This window comes from Heptranchias perlo, chromosome 2, assembly GCF_035084215.1.
Source record: "Heptranchias perlo isolate sHepPer1 chromosome 2, sHepPer1.hap1, whole genome shotgun sequence".
In the NCBI taxonomy this organism is placed as follows: domain Eukaryota; kingdom Metazoa; phylum Chordata; class Chondrichthyes; order Hexanchiformes; family Hexanchidae; genus Heptranchias; species Heptranchias perlo.
In genome coordinates this window covers 165,311,262-165,323,635 of record NC_090326.1, presented here as the reverse complement: position 1 = coordinate 165,323,635, position 12,374 = coordinate 165,311,262, and positions in this window count along the sequence as shown.

Below are 12,374 nucleotides of genomic sequence, written 5' to 3'. Positions count from 1 at the left end.
GAGGCAGTTCTGAGCAGGTTCACTTGACTGATTCCTGGGATGAGGGGATTATCTTATGAGGAAAGGTTGGACAAGTTGGGCCTGTATACACTGGAGTTTAGAAGAATGAGAGGTGATCATATTGAAACATATAAGATCCTGAGGGGACTTGAAGGGGTAGATGCTGAGGGGATGTTTCCCCTTGTGGGAGAGACTAGAACCAGGGGACACAGTTTAAAAAAATAAGGGGTTTCCCATTTAAGATGGAGATGAGGAGAATTTTTTTCTCTCAGAGGGTCGTGAGTCTGCGGAACTCCCTTCCCCAGAGAGCGGTGGAGGCAGGGTCATTGAATATTTTTAAGGCTGAGTTAGATAGATTCCTGATTAACAAGGGAGTCAAAGGTTATAGTGGGTAGAAAGGAAAGTAGGGTTAAAGTCACAATCAGATCAGCCATGATCTTATCAAATGGCAGAGCAGGCTCGAGGGGCCGAATGGCCTACTCCTGCTCTTAATTCATAATGAGTTCTTGTGATTTGGGGGGCCCTCCAATTTTAGCATCCCTCCTTTGCATACAATGCTAAGATATTGATAAATGCTGACTGTTTCCTGATTCTTGCAATTGGTTACTGAGCTTCCCTAAATAAAATTGCAAGAACTTCCAGCATTCAAGTGGAAGTGTTAGAACAGTGTGTCATCAGTGAAAGGTTTACAGGGAAGATGAAAGGAATGAAATGCCTGAATTTGAGGTGCTTTATGCTAATGTTAGAAAAGATACATGGGTTGGAAGATATGGCAACATCCCAGATGAATATGCAGCTGGTTCAGGGGAAAGTCTGTGTGTGTATTGTAGCCAAGCAGTGCGGTACACTGGAAACAGAACAGCACAGTAATCATTTACCGTGGCAAACTTCTTCAAGGTGTTAAATTTCTTCCTCCCTGGGAGGATGACCTCTTGATTCCAGAAGCTGCGTGGATTTACTCGGCCAGCTCTTCGCAGGTAGCCCAGACTGCACTCAGCATTCGAGCAACTTGTTTCTCTCACAAAAAGGAATCGTCGTCTCCTGCAGCAGCCCCCACCGCCCCCCCCCCCCCCCCCAACTCCCTGCAATGTCCTAGCTCATCTCAGCATTATATACAGAGGAATGGGGATGGTGCCGGAGGACTGGAGGATTAGAAATGTTACACCTCTGTTCAAAAAGGGGGAGAGGGATAAACCCGGCAATTAAAGGCCAGTCAGCCTAACGTCGGTGGTGGGGAAAATTTTAGAGACAATAATCCGGGACAAAATAAATTGGCACTTGGAAAAGTATGGGCTAATAAATGAAAGGATTTGTTAAAGGAAAGTCGTGTTTGGCTAACTTGCTGGAGTTCTTTGATGAAGTAACGGAAAGGATTGATGAGGGTAACGCAGTTGATGTTGTGTATATGGACTTTCAAAAGGCATTTGATAATGTACCACATAATAGGCTTGTCAGCAAAATTAAAGCTCACGGGATTAAAGGGACGGCGGCAGCGTGGATACAAAATTGGCGAGGGGTCAGAAAGCAGAGAGTAGTGGTGAACAGTTGTTTTTCAGACTGGAGGGAAGTATACAGTGGTGTTGCCCAGGGGTCAGTATTAGGACCACTGCTCTTTTTGATATATATTATTGACCTGGACTTGGGTATACAAGATATAATTTCAAAGTTTGCAGATGACATGAAACTCGGAAAGGTAGTAAACAATGTGGAAGATAGTAACAGACTTCAGGAGGACATGGACAGAATGGTGAATTGGGCTGACATGGCAGATAAAATTTAATGCAGAGAAGTGTGAAGTGATGCATTTTGGTAGGAAGAATGAGGAGAGGCAATATAAACTAAATGGTACAATTTTAAAGAGGGTGCAGGAACAGAGAGAACTGTGAGTGCACATACACAAATCTTTGAAGGTGGCAGGACAAGTTGAAAAGGCTGTTAAAAAAGCATATAGGATCCTGGGCTTTATTAATAGAGGCACACAATACAAAAGCAAGAAGCTATGCTAAACCTTTATAAAACACTGGTTGGGCCACAGCTGGAGTATTGTGTTCTATTCTGGGCACCACAATTTAAGAAGGATGTCAAGGCCTTAGGGAGGGTGCAGAAGAGATTTACTAGAATGGTGCCAGGGATGAGGGACTTCAGTTATGTGGAGAGACTGGAGAAGCTGGGATTGTTCCCCTTGGAACAGAGAAGGTTAAGGGGAGATTTTATAGAGGTGTTCAAAATCAAAACGGTTTTGACAGAGTAAATAAGGAGATACTATTTCCAGTGGCAGAAGGGTCGGTAACCAGAGGACACAGATTAAAGATGATCAGCATAAGAGCCAAAGGCGACATGAAAACATTTTTTTACGCAGCAAGTTGTAATGATCTGGAATGCGCTGCCTGAAAGGGTGGTGGAAGCAGATTCAATAATAACTTTCAAAAGGGAATTGGATAAATACTTGAGCAGAAAAAAATTACAGAGCAATGGTGAAAGAGCAGGGTAATGGGACTAATTGGATAGCTCTTTCAAAGAGCTGGCACAGGCACAGGCACAATGGGACGAATGGCCACTTCCTGTGCTGTACCTACTATGATACTATGAAGAAGCTGAATTTCCCAATTTACAGAGAGCAGGAAGTTTCGGTACTGTTTTAAGGAGCTGCATTAGCACACTTCTGCACAGGAAATCATGTCCCCCTTCCCCTCGGCCTTTGCACTTCCAGTGTGTGATGCAAATCATGGTGGGCACGAATCACCCATATGAGGGATCCTCGGAAAACCTCAGTGCCAGAAATGTGAAAAATACTGGCACAAAAGCACTTGTGCCCCCCTCTGCAAAACCAGTGGAATTTCAGCCCCAATATATCTGAGATTATGTTGTCAGCCATTTTAAGTGGTCTTAACTTGTAATTTCAATGCCAAGGTTGCAACTAAGTTCTAAGAGAGCTATCAGGATGTTCCTCAAGAAAGCGATATGTTCTAGAATGAGGCAAAAGTACATGAAAGATATTTCAGCTCTGGTCCATAAACTTTTGCAGCTTAAGAATAGCCCACTAGGAGTGGGTGGATGCTGGACCTGTGTTATAATACATCAGCTGAAGTTCAAGCATTTTATAAGTATCTTCACAATGCTTGAGAGTCAATTACAGGTTTTAATTTCCTTGACAACATATATTTTACTTTTAAAATATGGACTGACTCTGGCTAAATTCTCTGCCGTAGGTTATTTGGAGAGTGAAGATCTTCAAAATGTTAAGTTGTAGAAGGAGGGAAGACTTGAATTACTTGGGTCCTATCACTGTGCACTTTTTATACAGTTTATGCATCTTTTTGGCCAATTAGACTCGTTCTACACCATTATTGCAGGTGCATTCCAACTGGCTAGTTAAGCATTGCCTGAGACATTGGGGTCATTTTTGTCTTCACTACTTGGGCGGTGGTAAACTGGCAGGGCACAAACCATCATTGAAATGGGCATTAAAATCAGGCGGTTTCTATAAAGGCTGGACGATCTGCCCCACTGGCTTACTGCCTAAGCAGTGAAGACCAAATTGTGCCCATCCACAGTGAAGTGCATTTTTGAATGTTCTAAATAACAGGGGAAAAAATCATTTATGCATTCTAAGCACTAAGTAATTTACCACCCCCCTATATGAGAAGAGAAATATATGTCCCCCAGGGAGGTTGATTTTTCAGATGATTTGTTATATTGCATGACCGATCATTACAAGTGGCTTGCAATGGATATATATGGTGAGAGTCAGAAAAAGCAGTAAAACGTGAATAATTTTGTTGAAGATAGAAGGTAAGTTTATTTACTGTGAGGGGTTGAAATTAAATACTTTTGATCTCTTTCAACAGGTAATTTTCCAAATGACCCTTATGAGGGAGGTAAGTTCTGGTCACAAAAAAGACTATTGTTTCCAAATATTTTATATTTTAAGGATGTCCCAGTGGTAGAGGGCATTGTTGGTGCTATGTCACAGAGGGAATAAATATTTTGATACCACAGACAATGAGATTCTACCAATGTCAATACAACACTTGAAATGAATTATAGATTTAAAATCTCATCCAAGGCATATTAGCCTAAATTTTTCAACCAAACTCCACGAGTAACCCATGAAAATGAATACGGGCATTACGATCAGAAAACCTAGGCCACAATATATACTGATTCTAGTCAATATTCGGCATCAACAGAATTGGTGGGAAATGAAAAGCATTACTTTTTTTTGGTTTTTTAAGTGTAAAAATATTTTGTTTACTTTGTTAAGTGTTGTGGAAATTCTTAAACATTAGAGGGGCTGAGACTGGAGCAAGTAAATTTTGGTGGGAGCCAATGAGGATTGCTTTGGTTTTATAAGCATTAAGCTGGAAGCAATTTCAGTTCATAGGCTCTGAATTTCCGATTGGGGCCAAGGCATAAGTGGGGTGGACCCCCAGTCGGGATGCTGGAAAATGGGGCAGCACCTGGTTCCACTGAGATTCTGCCCATTTGCACCCTTATGAGAAATTCTGGTGTGGGGGGAGAGACAAATATTCTACCTGCCCATTCAATGGTTTGGGTGCCTTGAAGGAGTTTCCAGGCTTCCGTCGAAATTCTGCCCAGTATACCTTTCAAAGGCCACAGGGGAAGTACTGCTATGTCCTGCTGAGGCCCCAGAAAAGGGCCCAAAATTTTTCCAGATAAAGGTGATCGATTCTGGAGGGGATCGATTACAATCATTAAATGCCCCACTGGCTCCATTGGGAGCTGATGATTTTTTTTTAATCACCTTTTTACATGCATTTCCTGGACTTCCTTTCCGATATTGAAGCAGCATGTTGCATCTCTGTCTTTGTTGTCTACGGATTGCAGTGTGTACTATTGATGCACTCTTACTGGCATGATGCACATGCCCCAAGTACACAAAAGAGTCCTTTCCCATGATTTGGGACTGGGTCTAGTCCTTCTCACTTGAGCGGACTGATAGCACTTTCCACCACACTTCTGTTAACGGAGTGGGCTGATCAGAATTTGGGGCCATGTTGAACAGGCTTTTGACGTGAAAGTAACAGCCCCTCCCAATCTTTTGAATGCTTGCATCTGTTTCAGCAAAAAAAACTATGCCCTCCTTGGGTAGTCCTCCAGAAATGCCCTGAAGTGCAAAGGGGACAGAGATTCATCGTAACAGGTGCCCCATTTTCCTCTGCTTTGCATCTAAGAAATAAGCATTTTTAGGGTTTAAGCAGAGGAAAATTAACCTCATTCAGCAAGAGACTTTTCCAGTTGGTCCTCCGAGCCCAGTACTTCCTAAACAGAGAAAAGTCTACTACGTCAGTTCTGTTTCCAAACATTTTGGAGTTCAAGAGCCTCCTAATGGTACAGGGCATTGCTGTCTGTATGGGTTGATGTTGATTTGACATCATAAACAATTGTCTGGAACTTTTGCGGGGCATCCCTAGCAGCAGATCGGTGGAACCTCTGTGGAAATGTGGAAAACGGCTAAAAACGGCCCTTTGCACTCTTTCTCTGAGATTTACGCCAATCTCCCTCTGAAGTTACAGCAAGATAACATGAGAAACTATTGCAGGACCTATGACACCAGAGCTTAGGCACTCCATAAATATCAGTGTGACACTTTAGCATGAACTATAGCTTTAAAACCTCATCCAAGGCACATTTTACGTCAGAGCCTTGGCTCAGTGGTAGCACTACTGCCTCTCAGAAGGTCATGGGTTCAAGCCCCACTCCAGAGACTTGAACTCATAATCTAGGCTGGAACATCAGTGCAGTACTGAGGGAGTGCTGCACTGTCGGAGGTGCTATCTTTCGGATTAGATGATAAATTAAGACCCCGTCTGCTCATTGAGGTGACTAAAAGATCTCATGACACTATTCAAAGAAGTGTAGGACACTATCCCTCAACCACCATTACTAAAACAGATTACCTGATCATTTAACTCACTGCTGTTTGTTGGACCCTGCTGTGCACAAATTGATTGCCACGTTTCCCAATGTTACAACAGTTCAAAAGTACTTCATTAGTTATGAAGCGCACCTGAGGTTATGAAAGACACTAAATGAATGCAGATTGTTTCTATATAGTATGTACTGACTAGTTAATATTCTCTGTCTACAGGATTGTTTGGGAATGAACAAGAATATTTTGGGCCCCTATTTTAACTGGGGGCCAGTTTTCAGTGGGTGAGTTTTGATGTAAGTTCAAAACTCACCCGCTCCAGGGAAAAAAAGGCCTGGGGTATTTTAACTCCAGGGCCTCATTTAAATGTCACCAACCGACTTCCCATCTGTTCTGGGCGGGAAGTCGGCAGGAAGTGGCGCAAATTCGCACAACCTGGAGGCCGCCCAGCAAGCAGGAAAGGTCCCGGCGGTTCCAGAGTGGGTAAGTGATTGGTGGGATTTATCTGCCCATCCCCTTGGTAGTCGAAAAGGAGGAAAGGCTCAATGTGAAAGGCAATTTCAAACATACAAAAATATCATACAAGAAAGGAGTAGCTGATCCATCTAGCCTGTCCCCACACTCTTGTGATGCCTTATGCATCATGATTAAGACAATCCCTACTCACTAGGAGCCATGTAATCTCCTGGGAGAGGGAAAAAAAAGATATAAACCCAAGGCCAATTGGGGGGGGGGGAAATTTCTTGGCACCTATCTCTTGCATGGCATGATCTTTGCCCCAGCCAGCAACCGGTCAAGCTCTCTTTTGAAGGTATACAGCAAAGCAGCACTCACAGCACAAGCCGGAAACTTGTTCCATAGTTTACTATTCTCTGAGAAAAGAAGAACTGCCTAACATCTAATCTAGTTCTATCCTTGTGTAACTTCTAAACGTGACCCCTGGTTCTCCCCCTCCCTCCCCCAACTATCTAATTGAAATAATTTGTCAATGTGAACACAATCTAGTCACTTCATCATTTTATAGATTTCAATCAAATTGCTCTTGAGTCTTTGCTCCTCTAAAGAATATCAAGCAAGCTTTTTAAGCCTGTCTAATTGAGGCATTTAAAATGATAAAGCGATTCGATAGGGTAGATACAAAGAAACTATTTCCTCTGGTGGGGGAATCTAGAACAAGAGGGCATAATCTTAAAATTAGAGCTTGGCCATTTAGGAGCGAAAACAGGAAGCACTTTTTCCACACAAAGAGTAGTGGAAATCTGGAAGTCTCTCCCCAAACAATTGTGGAAACTGGGGGTCAACTGGAGCTTTCAATGCTGAGTTTGTTAGAATTTTATTGGATAAGTTTATCAAGGAATATGGAACAAAGGCAGAGATATGGAGTTGAGGTACAGATGCCAAGGGATTAATGGCCTACTCCTGTTCCTATGTTCCTATCTGAGTAGCTAAGTTAGTTTAAACTGGGAATCAATTTTGTGGCTCTCTTCTGAATCTTTTCCAAAGCCTCAATATCATGTAAGGGGACCAAAACTGGACACAGTATTCTAAATGAGTTCTAAACAAGGTCTTGAACATGGACAAAATGGTATGTTTTGTTTTATATTGAATAGTCCTGTGAATGCAGCCTAGTAGTCTAACTGTTTTAGTTATAGCATCACAACATTGTTTGTGAACCTCTAGAAAGTTATGAACTATGATACCAAGATCTTTTTATTCCTCCACAGGCTTCAGTTCCGTTCTCTTATAGGGTGTATGTATACATAGTGTTGGTCCTACCCACATGCACAACACTGCATTTACCAAATGCCCATTAGAGCCCATTCCTCCAACATATCAAAATCTGTTTGCAATAGTTTATTCTCTCCCCTAACACTTGTACAAATCACTGTACACTCTACAAACTTGCAGATAATTTCCCAAACACCTACATCTAGGTCGTTTAATAAAGATAGTTAAGAACAAAGGCTCTAACACTTATCCCTGAGAGACACCACTGAAAATCAGTCTCCAAGCAGATCTAGCCGTTGATAATAACTCTGCCTATGGGTATATAGTCATTTAATCCACTGGAGCAGCTTCCCACTAATTCCACAAGACCATTAAAAATAATAGAAGAAGACAACTAAGTATGGACTGAGAAAAGACCTTTCAACCTTTCAGATCCATAGCATGACATTGACAGGAAATGTTCAATAATTAATCAATATTCACAGCTTTACCTTCACTATCTTTGCCAATTTACACCCTTTTATTATGAACACTTATGTTTTTTTCTGTTCTGATACTGGCTACTTTTTTATTAGCTACAAAAGTTTCATCTGTTATTCCATAACCTCTATGTTTAATTGATCCAGATCTCTTTGAAAGGTGTTCAACTCTTATATTTTTTTTATTCATTCATGGGATGTGGGTGTCGCTGGCGAGGCCGGCATTTATTGCCCATCCCTAATTGCCCTTGAGAAGGTGGTGGTGAGCCGCCTTCTTGAACCGCTGCAGTCCGTATGGTGAAGGTTCTCCCACAGTGCTGTTAGGAAAGGAGTTCCAGGATTTTGACCCAGCGACGATGAAGGAATGGCGATATATTTCCAAGTCGGGATGGTGTGTGACTTGGAGGGGAATGTGCAGGTGGTGTTGTTCCCATGTGCCTGCTGCACTTGTCCTTCTAGGTGGTAGAGGTTGCGGGTTTGGGAGGTGCTGTCGAAGAAGCCTTGGCGAGTTGCTGCAGTGCATCCTGTGCATGTTACACACTGCAGCCACAGTGCGCCGGTGGTGAAGGGAGTGAATGTTTAGGGTGGTGGATGGGGTGCCAATCAAGCGGGATGCTTTGTCCTAGATGGTGTCGAGCTTCTTGAGTACTGTTGGAGCTGCACTGATCCAGGCAAGTGGAGAGTATTCCATCACACTCCTGACTTGTGCCTTGTAGATGGTGGAAAGACTTTGGGGAGTCAGGAGGTGAGTCACTCGCCGCAGAATACCTAGCCTCTGACCTGTTCTTGTGGCCACAGTATTTATATGGCTGGTCCAGTTATGTTTCTGGTCAATGGTGATCCCCAGGGTGTTGATGGTGGGGGATTTGGTGATGGTAATGCCATTGAATGTCAAGGGGAGGTGGTTAGACTCTCTCTTGTTGGAGATGGTCATTGCCTGGCACTTGTCTGGCGCGAATGTTACTTGCCACTTATGAGCCCAAGTCTGGAAGTTGTCCAGGTCTTGCTGCATGCGGGCTCAGACTGCTTCATTATTTGAGGGGTTGCGAATGGAACTGAACACTGTGCAATCATCAGCGAACATCCCCATTTCTGACCTTATGATGGAGGGAAGGTCATTGATGAAGCAGCTGAAGATGGTCGGGCCTAGGACGCTGCCTTGAGGAACTCCTGCAGCAATGCCCTGGGGCTGAGATGATTGGCCTCCAACAACCACTACCATCTTCTTTTGTGCTAGGTATGACTCCAGCCACTGGAGAGTTTTCCCCCTGATTCCCATTGACTTCAATTTTACTTGGGCTCCTTGGTGCCACACTCAGTCAAATGCTGCCTTGATGTCAAGGGCAGTCACTCTCACCTCACCTCTGGCATTCAGCTCTTTTGTCCATGTTTGGATCAAGGCTGTAATGAGGTCTGGAGCTGAGTGGTCCTGGCGGAACCCAAACTGAGCATCGGTGAGCAGGTTATTGGTGAGTAGGTGCCGCTTGATAGCACTGTTGACGACACCTTCCATCACTTTGCTGATGATTGAGAGTAGACTGATGGGACGGTAATTGGCCGGATTGGATTTGTCCTGCTTTTTGTGGACAGGATATACCTGGGCAATTTTCCACATTGTCGGGTAGATGCTAGTGTTGTAGCTGTACTGGAACAGCTTGGCTAGAGGTGCGGCTAGTTCTGGAGCACAAGTCTTCAGCACTACAGCCGGGATGTTGTCGGGGCCCATAGCCTTTGCTGTATCCAGTGCACTCAGCCGTTTCTTGATATCACATGGAGTGAATTTGGCAATAAGTGTTCTCCTATGTGGTTCCACTAGTAACTTTACCCAAGACAGAACCAATGTTCAATTAATCTTCTTCTTCTGCTTTCCATTGCCAACCCAATATTCAAAGCAGTTAGCTAATTTCACATGACTTCACCTTTACAAGTCTCATATACGGAACGTTATTATAGGCATTCTGAAAGTCCAATTAAAGGTTATCAATTTTACAGTCCTTGTTTACCATAACGTTATAGCCAAAGTATTTTTAAACCCGAGGGAGATCTACTGTCACCAAAGAATCCCAACAGTCTTGCTGTAAGGGCAGAATGAGTACAGTTCCATTATTTTTACCTGCCCTGTGATATCCTTTATGACGGGCAATATAGTTGAAATCAGTTTTAAGGAATGTCACCATAAATGTTTCAAGAAGTGATGCTTTCAGGATCGAAGGACTGAGCCTGCTGATAACATCAACTAGAAGCAAACGAGGCAACTTTTAACAGTTCATATCTGTAAATAATAACTTACTCAATATTGTTTTACTTAGGTTTTGACAGCAACATTTCCTTGGGGTGACATACCTGAGACAGAAGTCTGGCGAACGTAACGTGGCGGGTGGAAAATGGGGCAAGACCAATTAACACTGGGTCTCTGCCCCAAAGATCATCTTGCACAATTTCGACCATCCATGGAGGCCTGGAGATAAAAAAGGAGGCAGAAGCTAGCGAGATGGCATCGCCTGCATGATTTCCCATTGCTTCTATCTTCTTTGTTCTAATCTTATTGGATGCTGGCAAGATACTGGTGTCTAGTACTATGTAGCAGCAGACCCACTATGTTTCCAGGCTGGGGTCATCACCTGGAACAGCCTAGAAAATGGAAGCTGCCTCACTTACAATCAGGCCTCTGATAAAGGGAGTTAAAGACCGCTGATTCCACTGGCTCCTCCAATTTTTTGCCAGTTTTGCCACCTTCCACTTCATGCAGCTCTCCACATCACTTTCTGTCTCCCCAGCCCACACCACCCCCCCCAAAAGTAGGCACCTAAGCTGCCAAATTTATTTACATTTTCTAACCCCCATCCTGGCCCTTGATAACCTGGCAGTGTCAGGCTTCCAGTCCACAGGCTCTCAGTCCACATACTGCCAAAGTTATAGTGGCAGTGTAGTGTTACAGGTATTCCAGCCCAATATCTCTAGTGTGCATCAACTTGGCTCGGTTGGTAACACTCATGCCTCTGAATCCACTGTTGACTCAATGATTGACTGATATCAAGCTGTGGTTGAGCCAGAACTTTCTCCAGCTAAATATTGGCAAGAGTGAAACCATCCTTATTGGTTCTCACCAGCAACTTCACACTATTACCCCAATTCCATCCTTCTACCCAGCTGTTCCCTAAGGCAGAACCCAACAATACACAAACTCAGTGTCTTCCTTGACCCTCAGCTGAGCTTCAAATTGCAGATGCATTTGTCACCATGACGGCCTATTTCCACCTCTGAAATATTGCCCACTCTCACCATTACTGAAGTGCTCCCCACACCTCTGTGATTTTTACAACACCCTCCTAACTAGCTTTCCAAGTTCTAAACAACACAAACTCAAATTCATTCAGAACTCTGCCACCCATATCTTATCCCATACTTATTCCTGAAAGATCATCTATCATGCCAACCTTCATCAACCTTGCCCACCAGCGCATTCATTTCAAAATCCTTGTTCTTTATGAATACCTTAATGGTTTGGCATCACTGTACCATTGCATCGTCCTCCAGCCTTGTATCTCAGCTCTCACACTCTTCTTTTCTGAGTATGAACTAGTATATGTTTTCCCTCACACTCCATCATTATAATTCTACTCTCTGGAGCTCCCTCCTTAAAACCTCCACCTTGCTTCATCTCTGACTGGACTCCTTGCTTCTATTTTGATGGCAACATTCAGTACTTAAAATTTTGTGATGTGTAGGATTTATGCTGAGTATTCTATTTTCTGTCAACAGGTATGTTGCAGGAAGAGGAAAACCCTAGTATTGAACAGTGTAAGTTCTAGAATGAGAAAAATGGTTCAATTTCAAGGACATTTAAGTTCTGTTTTGAAAATGCTGTGGTTTAAGAGCATCTACTGATATACATAATAGTTGGTCCACTGACTAAATGCTTGTTTGGTGTCACCACTATGAGACTGGCACTTTTGCCACCTAATCTGCCCACTGCGCTAATTTGCTATTACAAAGAATTACAAAGAACGTACAGCACAGAAACAGGCCATTTGGCCCAACAGGTCCATGGCAGTGTTTATGCTCCACGTGAGCCTCCTCCCACCCTTCTTCATCTAACCCTATCAACATATCCTTCTATTCCCTTCTCCTTGATGTGTTTATCTAGCTTCCCCTTAAATGCATCTATGCTAGTCGCCTCATCTATTCCTTGAGGTAATGAGTTCCACATTCTTACCATTCTGGGTGAAGAAGTTTCTCCTGAATTCCCTACTGGATTTGTTCGTGACTATGGT